Source organism: Oryctolagus cuniculus, chromosome 12 (assembly GCF_051225735.1).
Source record: "Oryctolagus cuniculus isolate XC-2025 breed Fujian yellow rabbit chromosome 12, ASM5122573v1, whole genome shotgun sequence".
Taxonomy (NCBI): Eukaryota; Metazoa; Chordata; class Mammalia; order Lagomorpha; family Leporidae; genus Oryctolagus; species Oryctolagus cuniculus.
Genome location: NC_142878.1, coordinates 1826366 through 1837498, shown reverse-complemented (window position 1 = coordinate 1837498; position 11133 = coordinate 1826366). Strand labels below are relative to the sequence as shown.

Below are 11133 nucleotides of genomic sequence, written 5' to 3'. Positions count from 1 at the left end.
CCTGTCTACACTCTCCCACTGTCTACACTCCTGTCACTTCACCCCCCCTGTCTACACTCTCCCACTGTCTACACTCCCGTCACTTCACCTCCCTGTCTACACTCTCCCACTGTCTACACTCCCGTCACTTCACCTCCCTGTCTACACTCTCCCACTGTCTACACTCTGGTCACTTGACTGAACCTTGGGCTCTGGGGCTGTTCTGCAGGACACCCTGTCTCGGAGGCTCCACTGGAGCTACACTTTTTTTTTTCTAAGATTTATTTTTATTTATTTGAAAGAGTTTACATAGAGAGGTAGACACACACACACACACACACAGAGAGAGAGAGAGAGAGAGAGAGGCAGAGAGAGAGAGAGGTCTTCCATCTACTGGCTCACTCCTCAAATGGCCATAATGGCTGAAGCTGGGCCAATCCAAAACCAGGAGCTTCTTCCAGGTCTCCTGTGCAGGTGCAGGGGCCCAAGCACTTGGGCCGTCCTCCACTGCCTTCCCAGGTGCTTTAGCAGGGAGCTGGATTGGAAGTGGAGCACCAGGCCTCAAGCCAGTGCCTGTGTGAGATGCCAGTGCCTGTGTGAGATGCCAGTGCTGCAGGCCGGGGCTTTAACCTGCTGCGCCACGGCGCCGGCCCCTGAAGCTGCACTTTGATGGAGGAGAAGGAGGTGTGGAGGAACAGCTGCAGGGGAAGGAGTGGGCAGGGGAGTGGCAGGTGCCCAGCATGGGGCTGGGTGTGCAGGGCCCTCTTGGCTGCTGTGACGTGCTGAGTTTGTGATGAAGAACCATCGAGCGATGTCCAGGAAGGGAGTGACGTGGACTTTGTCTACTGAATACAAGGTGGTCTATGGAGAAATGAAACCAGCGGGGATGGGGTAGTGGATGCTTTCCAAAGATGGCCGGGAAGAGTATCTTCCTCCCCACGTGTGGTTCCTGGACCGCCCAGTGTCTGCCAGGCGATGACATCTAATTGACCCTTGAACTCAGGCAGCGTGCGGCTGGAATGCAGAGGAAGTGACGCTGGGTGACTTCCACTGTCATGCAGGCCACGGCAGCTGCCCCCTTGCCACTGGGGACTGTGCTGGAGCCCTGAGCTGTGCTGGGCTGGGAGGGGCCCGAGCCACGGGCAGGGGCGCTGAGTGGGTGCTTCGGGTGGCTGTGCCAGCCTTTGAATTCTCTCACCAGGTGCCAGACACCCGTGCTCAAGTGAGTCTAGCTGCGTCTAGGGGTTCCCGAGGTACCCTCAGCCTGTGGTCTGAGTCTCAGCTGTGGCCTCCGACGTATGGGAGCAGACACAGAAGTCCTTGCTGTGTCCGCGTCCCGGATCTGCAGGCCCCCGAGCCGATGGAAGCCGCTGTTGTAGGCTCTGGGCCAGGACAGTCAGGAGGCTGCTGGGTGGACGGTGCAAGCTCAGAGGTAGGCCTGCTGCTCCCCCCAGTACAGACCCTGGCACGACACCCCTGAGGTTCACCATTTGCTGCGCCCCACAGGGAGCTGGGGTGTCTAAGAAGAGGGGAGTCAGGGAAGGGGCACCGGGGAGGTTTGGGGGCCGGAGCTCATCACAGGTCCTGCAGGAGCCGCCTGGGACTCTGCTGTGTTGGGGCCACCCAGGTGAGGGCCTCCCTCCAGAACTCACAGGTCTGTGTATGTGCTCGCCGGTGTGTCATCTGGTCTACCCGGGACACGGCTGCTCGGCCTGGGACGGGCGTCAGGGCTCAGGCTGGGCAGATGCCGTCAGTCAGCGTCAGTCTCGAGGGTCCAGGACTCTGTTTCGGCTCTGAGTTCTGATGCCCAGCCCTGCTGCCAGCTGTGAATCGGAAGACGAGGTTGTGAATGAGCTAAGGAATCCTCGTCTTGAAGACTCAGCAACCGAAACACCGACAGCTTGAAGCAGCCGCTCTCAAACATGTGGGTCTCGAGACATTGTACATACTTGGAAGTTATCAAAGATCCCAAAGTGAGATTTGTAACATGAACTACAGCTGTTGATATTTACAAAACAGCTAATAACATGTGTTAATTTATTTATAATGAATGTTGTGTTTAAAAACTGTATTTTCAGAAAATCGGTAGGAGTGCTGTTTTACATTTTTGCAAATCTCTTTGATAGTCTGGTTTGAAAGAAGATGACTGGATTCTCATATCCGCTGCTGGAATTTAATCTGCTGTTCGAAAAAAGTACAAACACAAAGGAATTTCAAAAAGCTCATTGCAAAATGGAATGAAAACATAAGCTTATTTTTCAAAAAATTTTGAAGCCCATGCATAGTTTTGTCCTAAAACACATTTTTCTGTGAACTTTTTAAAGCCCTCTTATGCTTAACTGGTAAAGGCAGAAGTATTTTAGTAGCATTGCTCACGTGATTGATTGTGAAATTTTTTACGATTATATCAAAACTGGGTAAGTGGTAGCTTCCATCTCTAATCCCATCTATGAAGTTTTTGTACTCTGTTACATAACTCAGTGGTCTATTTTGCCCTTTAAATGAATCTTTTACTCATGCATGATTAAAAATATTATTTGAGAGGAGGGAGGTGGGGAGAGAGAGAGAGAGAGAGAGAGAGGGAGAGAGAGGAATGGCTCCAAGTGCTGGTTCACTCCTCAAAAGGCTGCAATGGTCGGGGCTGGGCCAGGTTGGCTCTGGGAGCCAGGAACCCCGTCCACGTCTCCAGTGTGGGTGGCAGGGACCCAGCTCCTAAGCTGTCACTGCTGTCCCCAGGGGTCTGCATCAGTAGGCAGCTGGAGTCAGGAGCCCGAGCCAGGTCTTGAACCCAGGTCCTTTGATGTGGGGCACGGGCATCCTGACTGTGTCTTAACTGCTAGACCAAGTGCTAGACATGATTTGATGATCTCATTTGTCAGTCATTTGCAAATACTGGCTTATCCAAACCCGCATTTCATTGCACAATGTAAAACATCACATGCGTTTATGTCACCACTGTCGTGGCAGACACTGTTAAGTGTCAGGGAGTTGTCACACTTGCGGTGGCATGTGACGAGGGAGGGTGGGCGCTGCCTGTGTTCTTGGTGAGTCTGTGTCCAGGGCGGTGGGGGGAGGGAGGCCGCGAGGCCCCTCGGACCGGCCATGGTGTTGGGGAGGACGGTGGGTTCTGCAGTGGAAGTGTGGGTCTGAGACAGCCGGGAGTCTGCCTGGGGCTGCTCCCGGAAGCACGGCTGCTCCCAGCCTGTTCGCTCCGGCGTCTCAGGGTCCTGCTGCTGCTTGTCCTGCCCGGCGGTGCTGAGTGCGGGGCTTGGTGAGCCGTGGAGCTGCAGGATGAACAAAGGGACAGTGTTCAGGGCTCGCCACGTGCCAGGACCTGGGCCGGCCTGCATCTCTGGTTGCATTTGATCTGAGCAATGGCCAGTGTGACCTCCGGATACCGAGCAGGACCCAGGGGCCCGCACAGGCGAGCAGGGTCCACCCGGATACCGAGCAGGACCCAGGGGCCCGCACAGGCGAGCAGGGTCCACCCTCGCCCCGTGACCCCGGGGAATCGTGGAGACCAAGGACCCCCTTTGGTTTCCTCCGGGCCCCTTAGTCCCTTTCCCACAGGGATCTTCCCGGCCTTGTTCATCCTCGCTGTGTGAGCACGGCCCCTTCCTCCCAACCCTCCGTGCATTTGTGGGTCACGTGGTCGGAGTGCTCTCCCAACCGCAGTACATTTGCCGCTGCTTTTAGCGACGGGGGAGACGCTTCAGGACCCCTAGTGGGTGCCCTGTGTTTGCCGCTGGTCCTAGCCGGACCACCTCTGACGAGGGTTCACTTACACATAAGGCTCAGGAGATAAGCAGCAACAGCTAATAATGCAACAGCAGTCGTGACCATGTACTTGATGAAACCAGGTGAACGCCGTCTCTCCTGCTGAGTCCGTGCACCTGCGGCAGTACTCACGGGCCGTGGTTGATAGCAGGAAACGCGAACTTCAGGTTCCTGGCCGCCCCACCTTATTGCCTTGTGCCTGGGTCCCCGTGGGGAGATCCATCAGATGTAGGCGAGGCTGTGGCCACAGTGCGCAGGAGGTGGGAGTTGTCCACAGGCGAGTGGCCACTGGTGTGCCTCAGGCCTGGGTCGGGGTGTGGCCCCTGGAGCTCAGGCTAGGAGCCCTCACTTAGGCACCCGGCTGGCATGGCGGCCCTGGGTCTGCACCTCTGGGCTCCTGTCTTCATTCCTCCCAGCACCGGTGCGCTGTGGCTGTGGGAGGGGCCTGGGGTCTGCACTCGAGCCCCTTCATCTCACAGATGAAGAAATGGAGACCCAGGGGTGGGGAGCATAGGTCCAACAGACAACTGGAGTCTCCCAGCTGCGGAGCTGAGCCACGTCGTCCTCTGATTTATTGGCAGAATAGGTGACAGTGGCTGCTTGCTGCAGTAGTCCTTCTGGCTTCTCTGCGGCCCTGACAATTCCAAGCCTGACCGTATTTTGTGGAGTCAGAGATGTGTGCTGCAGACATCACTAATCAATCACCATACTGCTGAGTCCCGATGCACCTTCCAGACGGCCGCTATCCCAGCATCTGAGTGGACGCACAGGAGACCTGTTTTCTGTCCCCTTAGAGCCTCAGGTTCTGTGCATCCCTGATGGCCTCATCTCCCCATGCCTGTCTTTGGAGGCCATGTGATACCTAGGGTGTTGGACGGTGCTAGTGAGATATTGCACTGTAGCAGTGGCACCTGGAAGCAATACGGAGCCAGAGACCTACCATTGCCACGGTGAGGATGTGCGGGCCGGGAAGCCTGTCTCTCCGGTCACCGCAGTGGGGCAGCGGCTTCTGGGCTCATCTCCCGGCGGTGTGACTTTGGACTGTTCTGCCGGCCTCTGAGCCGCACCTTCTTCATCCACTCCAACAGCCGGCACTCACCAAAGCCTGTAGCTTTCCAAGGTCGCTTTCAGTGTCTCGAGATGGGCTGAGGCTGTGACCTAGAGGCTGGGGTGTCAGGAAGGGAACAGCTTTCGGAGCTGGACTGGCCTTGTCTGGCTGTGCACCCGCCACCTACCAGCTGGAGCTGGGCCCCAGACAAGGGCTCAGCCTCTGGTTCTCCATGTGGGCCTTGTGGCGTCCTCAGCTGTTCCAGTGCCTGGAGCCTGGAAGTGTGCAAATCAGTCAATCAATCAATCTGTTCCTGCAACTAACACTCGTTGGCGTTTGCCACGTGTCGGATGGTGCAGGTGATGAGTGACAACCCAGACAGACGCAGGCTTGTCCTCGGGGAGCGTGCGGGTGGTTTGTTCTTGGGTTGCCGATGTGGAGAGGGTTTCTCACAGGCTGAGACAGGATTCCAGCTTCAGTTAGTTCCGTGGCATCCGTGCCCTGGGCGGGTCCCAGCTCCACCAGAGAAGGAGCGTGGAGCCGCCTCCCCACTGCCCACGTTCTCAGAGAAGGGAGGCGGGGCAGGTCCAGAAGTCCTGGCGTGGCCTGGAGCTGGGCTGCAGAGGTGCAGAGGGGTCTGTGGTCCGGCCAGCAGCCTGGGTCCGAGCTGCCTCTGTGCCCAGCGTGGCTCATTTCCTGGTTCCCTTTCTGCCAGCTTGGAAGCCATCCTGGCCTAGAGAGCTTCCTGGGGATGGCTGTGTTGGTGGGGACTTAATTCTGTGGTGACAGTACAAGGTTCTGTGGAACGAATATCGTGTCAGCGCTACTGGATAACATGTAACCGCTGACCATTTAATTACACGGTAATTGTCACTTAGTGGCTGGGAAATTGCACGGTGAGTGCCTGCCGTCTAATTCCAGGGTGAAGGGCAAATACACAATTATCTCAGCCTCCTCGGGCACAGCGCGGGTCGCCTGGGAATTGGGTTTGCATTGACTGAGTGTAAATTACCTGGACGTCTGTCCTCGGGCGATTGCTCCCGTCAGCCTGCACCAGCCAGCTGTGCGCAGTCGCAGAGCGAGCCCAAGAGCGGGGCCTCAGGGACTTAAAGGGCCAGGACTCCATCGCATTGTCAGTCATCGCCCGCTGTGCTCACCATCCCCCCCCCCCCCCCCGGCCTCTCTGGCCTCAGTCCTCTCAGGCAACGTCTGACGCTGACCACAGTTCAGGGTCTTCTCCCACCTCATCAGCTCGTGAGCCCTGGGCTAGCAGGTGGACTGGTCCCTGGGGTGGCCCCCAAAGGTGTGTCCAGCTCCGAACCCTGGTACCAGCTGATGGGACCTTGCTTGGAAAGTGGGTCTTTGCAGACGTGATGGATAGAGGACCCTGCCGAGTTAGCCAGGCCGCGCCTGTGACCCAGTGACAGGTGTCCTTGGAGCAGGCAGAATCAGAACAGGCGGCTATGTGGAGATGGAGGCCGAGATCCGGCGGTGCAGCCATAAGCCCAGGAATGCTGGGACCAGCCAGGATGGGCAGGGGCCCTGGAGAGATTCCTGTGGCTGGAAGCTGCCCAGTTTGTGGTCTTTGTTCCAGCAGCCGCAGGAAACGGACAGGCAGCATCTTCAGGGGCTGTGGGCAGCCGCCATCTCAGCAGCAGCCCCGCCCCGCCCCGCCCCTCCCCTGATGCCAGTATGGCCAGAGCTGGGGTCTCACCTCCCGCGGCCCTCGGTCCGAGATGCCAGGTGGAGTCAGGGTGGCCTCTGCTCCGGTCTGCGTCCTACAGAGCTCACGTGTGGGTGTCGGCTCGCGGTCCAGCAGGTGTAGAGGATGAGGCCAACTGTGTGGTCAGAGGGCTGGGAGTCAGGCTCAGTGGCTGGTGGCCTCGGGAGAGAGGCTTCACAGCTCCAAGCCTCTTTTCCTGTCAGGGCCATCAGCGCCATCAGCCTGCTGTGAACACACAAACGCACAGGAGAGGGCTGGCGCTCAGCCCCGGGCAGTGCCGTTCCACCCTGGACGTCCAGGTAGGGGCCGCCAGCACTCTTGGCAGACATCTGTGGGTGGCTGCCCCGTTGGCCAGCAGAGGCTCGGAGCTGGGGCAGGGACAAGCCCGCGGGCGGCCTCCCGGAGCCCCAGGTGAGCTCCCTTCTGACTGCGCTGGCACCGCCCTCCGCCCCTCTGCACCCTCCGCCCCCAGCACCTGCCTTGTGCTTGCAGTCCCTCAAGGCGCAGGGAGCAGCCCCCGTGGCTGCATAGCTGTGGACAAGCAAGGGCTTGGAGGCAGAGCACGAGGCCCCAGGAGCCCATCCTAGGTTGCACCGGCTTTACCGTGCTGCAGCCGATAGAACGCACCAGTCAGGGATATGAGAGGTGTCACTGAGTAAGAGCGGCAGGACGCATCCTGCAGGGGGCCTTGGGGTCCCGTCTGCAGCGCGGCGCGGTGTGGAAGCCGAGTCTGGCAGCTTTTCAGCCATCGGATCCCGTCCCACTCCCTCCTGGGCTGCAGGCAGGGCTCTGGTGGTCAGGGAGGGTCCGCCCTCGGGGTTCTGTCCTCACAGTGCCCCACGGCTGTCAGTGTTGATCCACGGTCAGCATCTCTGCTCTTTCTCTCGCTGTGGCCAGTGCAAGCCAGGCTGGGCAGTGTATTGGGCTGTCCTGCGGGGTCGTGATGACAGGAAGCCTTCTTGGCCGCCGTCGGCACAGCACAGGCCCTCTGCTGAGGGCTCACGCGCGCCTTCCGCGTTGGTCACTGCAGCACTGTGATGAGAGCAGCCTTGTCCCCCCTGGTTTCCAGGCCCGGGGAAGGGCCGTGTGGCCAATGAATGGAGGGCTGGGGTTCACACGGAGTTGTTAGCGCTCCCACGGGTTCCAGAGCAGTGAGCATCCAGACGGGTCTCATGCTTTTGAAATGAAGAGAGACAGAGACACAGAGACAGAGAGACAGCAAGGTGTCTTTCATCCACTGGCTCACTCTTCAACTCCTGAAATGGCTGAAACAGCCAGGACTGGGCCAGGCCAAAGCCAGGAGCCAGGAGCCAGGAGCCAGGAGCCAGGAGCCAGGAGCCAGGAGCCTTTTCCTGGTCTTCCATGTGGACGCAGGGGCCAAGGGCTCGGGCTGTCTTTTGCTGCTTTCCCAGGCCATTAGCAGGGAGTTAAATTGGAAGTGGAGCAGCCAGGACTCAAACCGGTACTCGTATGGGACGCAGTGCTGCGGGCTGAGGTTTAACCCACTAAGACACAGCACCAGGCCCTTGACCAGTCCCCTGTGGTCACTGAGCAGGGAGAGACCACGGGTGTGAGCGCCGTCTCTAATTAAAGTGAGTTCAGTGTTCAGTTGGCCTGGGCTTTTCCGGTCCCAGAGGCTGCATCAGGAACAAAAGACTTCCCACGCCCTCCTTCAGCCTACCACTGACATGGAGGCCCTCAGGGACCTCGGGCCCCCGGTGGCAACAGCCAGCCTTCCCCGCCAGCCAGAGCTGCCCATCACACTGGGACGCGGCATGGTCCCTGCTCCGCGCCCCTCCCACCCCGCGGAGTCCCTGTGCAGTGCTAGGAGGGGCGTGGGGGCGGGGCTGCCCTCTCCGCTCTCCAAGGTCTGGGAGGAGCTTCCAGGGCGGTCAGACTTGATCTCTTTCCCCTACACCGTGGGGGCTCGCACTCCCAGCCCCGCACCACTGCTTCCCCGGGCGGGCGCTGGCCTCACCTTCACCTCCGGGGCTTCTGAGTGCGTGTGGGGCGGGGCCAAGTCCTGTGCTGCTGAGATCTCTGTGTCCCTCGGAGCCACGTGGAAGCAGTGGGACGGCTTCTCAGGAAATGCTGTTGTGGCTGCGATGGGCAGGGGCTGGTCTAACAGGGATTGCCGTGGGCAAGTGGGGATCTTAGGCTGACATGGGAGCAGGGGCAGGAACGGCGCAGGGAAGGAGCCAGGACACAGAGCAGCCGCAAAGCTATGCCTGCAGCGGACGGAAGCTCTCTGTCCTCCCCTGGTGGCCCAGGCCCGCCCTGCCCTGCTGAGCTCTTAAACGCTGGGGTGGTTGGAAAACAGGCAGGGCTTTCCGTGGCTGCTGACGCTGGGTCGGCGGTTGCCAGCTGAGCGGTGGCACACGATGCCTTTGGGAGCGCGGGACGGAGGCCCTCAGAGCGTCTCCACACCCTCGTGTGTGGCACATGCTGTGCGGGGCCACCCTGTGCCCAGGGCCGAGATCAGAGGGTGCATGCCCGGGACTCGCACGCTTGTCGGCTGCCATCTTGCGAGTTCTTAGCAGGATGGGGACCTTGTGTTAAACCGAGTGTGATGGTGAAAGTGGCCACGGCACAGGCTCCTGAGGGGGCAGGGAGCAGAGTGGTCAGGGGCCTGGGGACATTCAGAACATTCGCGGCAAGGTCCCAGCTGCCCTCGCTGCCTCCGTACATTGTCGCTTGTGAACCCTTTCACAGGGCTGGGCCCCCTGCGTGGAGGCCCCCGCTGGGCTGCAGAGCCAGGGCAGAAGCCGCAGGGCTTGGAGTCTCAAGCTCCCCAGCCTGCAAGCTCAGGGCGCTAATGGCGAGTTGCTGGCGTGGCAGAGTGTTAACAAGTCCCAGCTGTCCCAGTGAAGAGGCGTTGTTGGATTTAATTGCAAATTAAAGCCCTAAACTACCTAAAACACGGAGCTAATGCCGTGTCAAATCAATACACGACTGCACCAGGGCGATTGCATGAGCTTCCGTCCCGGCCTGCTGAGAGCAGCCGGCACCAGGAGAAACCGCTGGTGGCTCGGGGAGCTGAGCCATGGCACGGGCACGAGGCAGGCTCCCGCACTCCCGGGCACATGGCAGAAGGGCCTCTCTCCCTGTCCTTGGGTGCAGAAGTTGGGGGAGCAAGGGGTGCTCCTGGGCTTACCTGGGACACCTTCCAGGGGCGTCAGTTCCCTCGGGCCAGCACACCTGACACGCCGAGGCAGCATCTGACGGGCGGTCTCAAGGTGAGCCGTCCCTGGGACGCAGGAGTGCGGAGCAGGCCCTGGCAAGCGCCACCAAGTGGCCTTTTGTTCCCTTCAAGGGGTCCTCTGGCTGGTCATCCGCTCTGCCTCGGGAGCTGAGGGTGCAGCCAGGGCCCCAGCCGCGCCCTGCCCTCCTCCCGGGCCTGAGGTGGCTTCCTCCGGGCGTCCGGGGCTCACGCCTGGGAAGGACGAGCAAACCAAACAGTCAGCAGCTGGGAGTAAGCAACGTGGCGCTGGTGCCGGGGGAAGCAGCTCCGGTGCCTCTGGGGTGCTCCCGCGGTAGTGCCGGCTGGCGTGCCCTGATTACTGCAGCAAACCCGCCCGCCTCTGGCAGCCGCTGCAGGAGGAGGTGGAGGGAGACGTGTGTGACTCTGGCTGGGCGGGCACCGGCTCGGGCTCGGCTCTGGCTTCTCTGGCTTCCCTCCTGGCTTTGCAGGGGCTGGGGGTGTCCTCCCACCGCCTAGGTGTGTGTGTGTGTGTGTGTGTGTGTGGAGCCTGGCCCGCCTCCTCCCCCAGGAGTGTTCCCAGTGGGCGAAGCTGGATTCTCCATCTCCCTCTCCGCCCCCAGAGCCCCAGCTCTGCTCCTGGCTCGGAGGCTGCACCCCCAGCCACCATGCTGCTTCCGTTGGGTCCTTGTGGAGGCCCAGCCCCCGCTCCTGTCTGCCCGCTTGGCCAGCCGGACCTAAATGAAGAGGTTCCTGCTGGCCAACTGTCAGCGCCTCCTCGCGCTTCCCTCTCGCACCAGATGAAACCCTCCCCGACTGGTCACAAACTCTGGAACCTGTTATAATTTAAAGACTGCGTTCATTTATCGAGTATGCGACTGTGTCCTAGCACGTATGCAAAACCACAGAGGGGAGGGGCCTGCCACGCAAACCTGCCCTTGGCCTGCTGCTCCGATGACGGTTCCCTTTCACGAGGCAAACACTCTTTAATGTTAAACGTATCTTCCCAGAAATATCCCAGGCACACGGGTGTGCGTGTGGCGGCTGTGTGTATACAGATGGGCATGTGTGAATGGATTCTCTTTTCCACATGGATAGTTATAAAAGGACTGTATTCTGGAACTTGCTTTTAAAAAATATGTATGTTATGTGTTTGAACAGCAGAGATACAGAAAGAGAAGGGGGAAGGGGGGGGGAGAGAGAGAGAGAGAGAGAGAGAGAGAATCTTCTATCTGCTGGTTCACACCCCAGATGGCCACAATGGGCTGATCCAAAGCCAGGAACCAGGAGCTTCTGCCTGGTCTCCCACACAGGTGCAGAGGCCTAAGCATTTGGGCCATCCTCTCCTGCTTTCCCAGGCCACAGTAGAGAGCAGAATCAGAAGAGGAGCGGCTGGGACTCAAACCA

At 59.6% G+C, this 11133-nt stretch overlaps 1 long non-coding RNA gene across 7 annotated transcripts; it reads right to left on the bottom strand.

Moving 5' to 3' along the window:
* Window positions 1-1509: 1509 nt before the first annotated feature.
* LOC149122907 (uncharacterized) lies at window positions 1510-10564 on the bottom strand. Of its 7 annotated transcripts, none has more exons than XR_016218627.1 (5): window positions 9682-10455; window positions 8506-9124; window positions 6519-6642; window positions 3765-5602; window positions 1510-3263 (listed from the first exon to the last, which is right to left on the bottom strand). It is a non-coding gene; the product is annotated as an uncharacterized LOC149122907 (long non-coding RNA). The 7 variants fall into 7 exon arrangements; XR_016218628.1 differs by having other exon boundaries at window positions 1512-3263; window positions 8506-8627; XR_016218626.1 differs by lacking the exon at window positions 8506-9124 and having other exon boundaries at window positions 1514-3263.
* Between the last annotated feature and the right edge of the window lie 569 nt (window positions 10565-11133).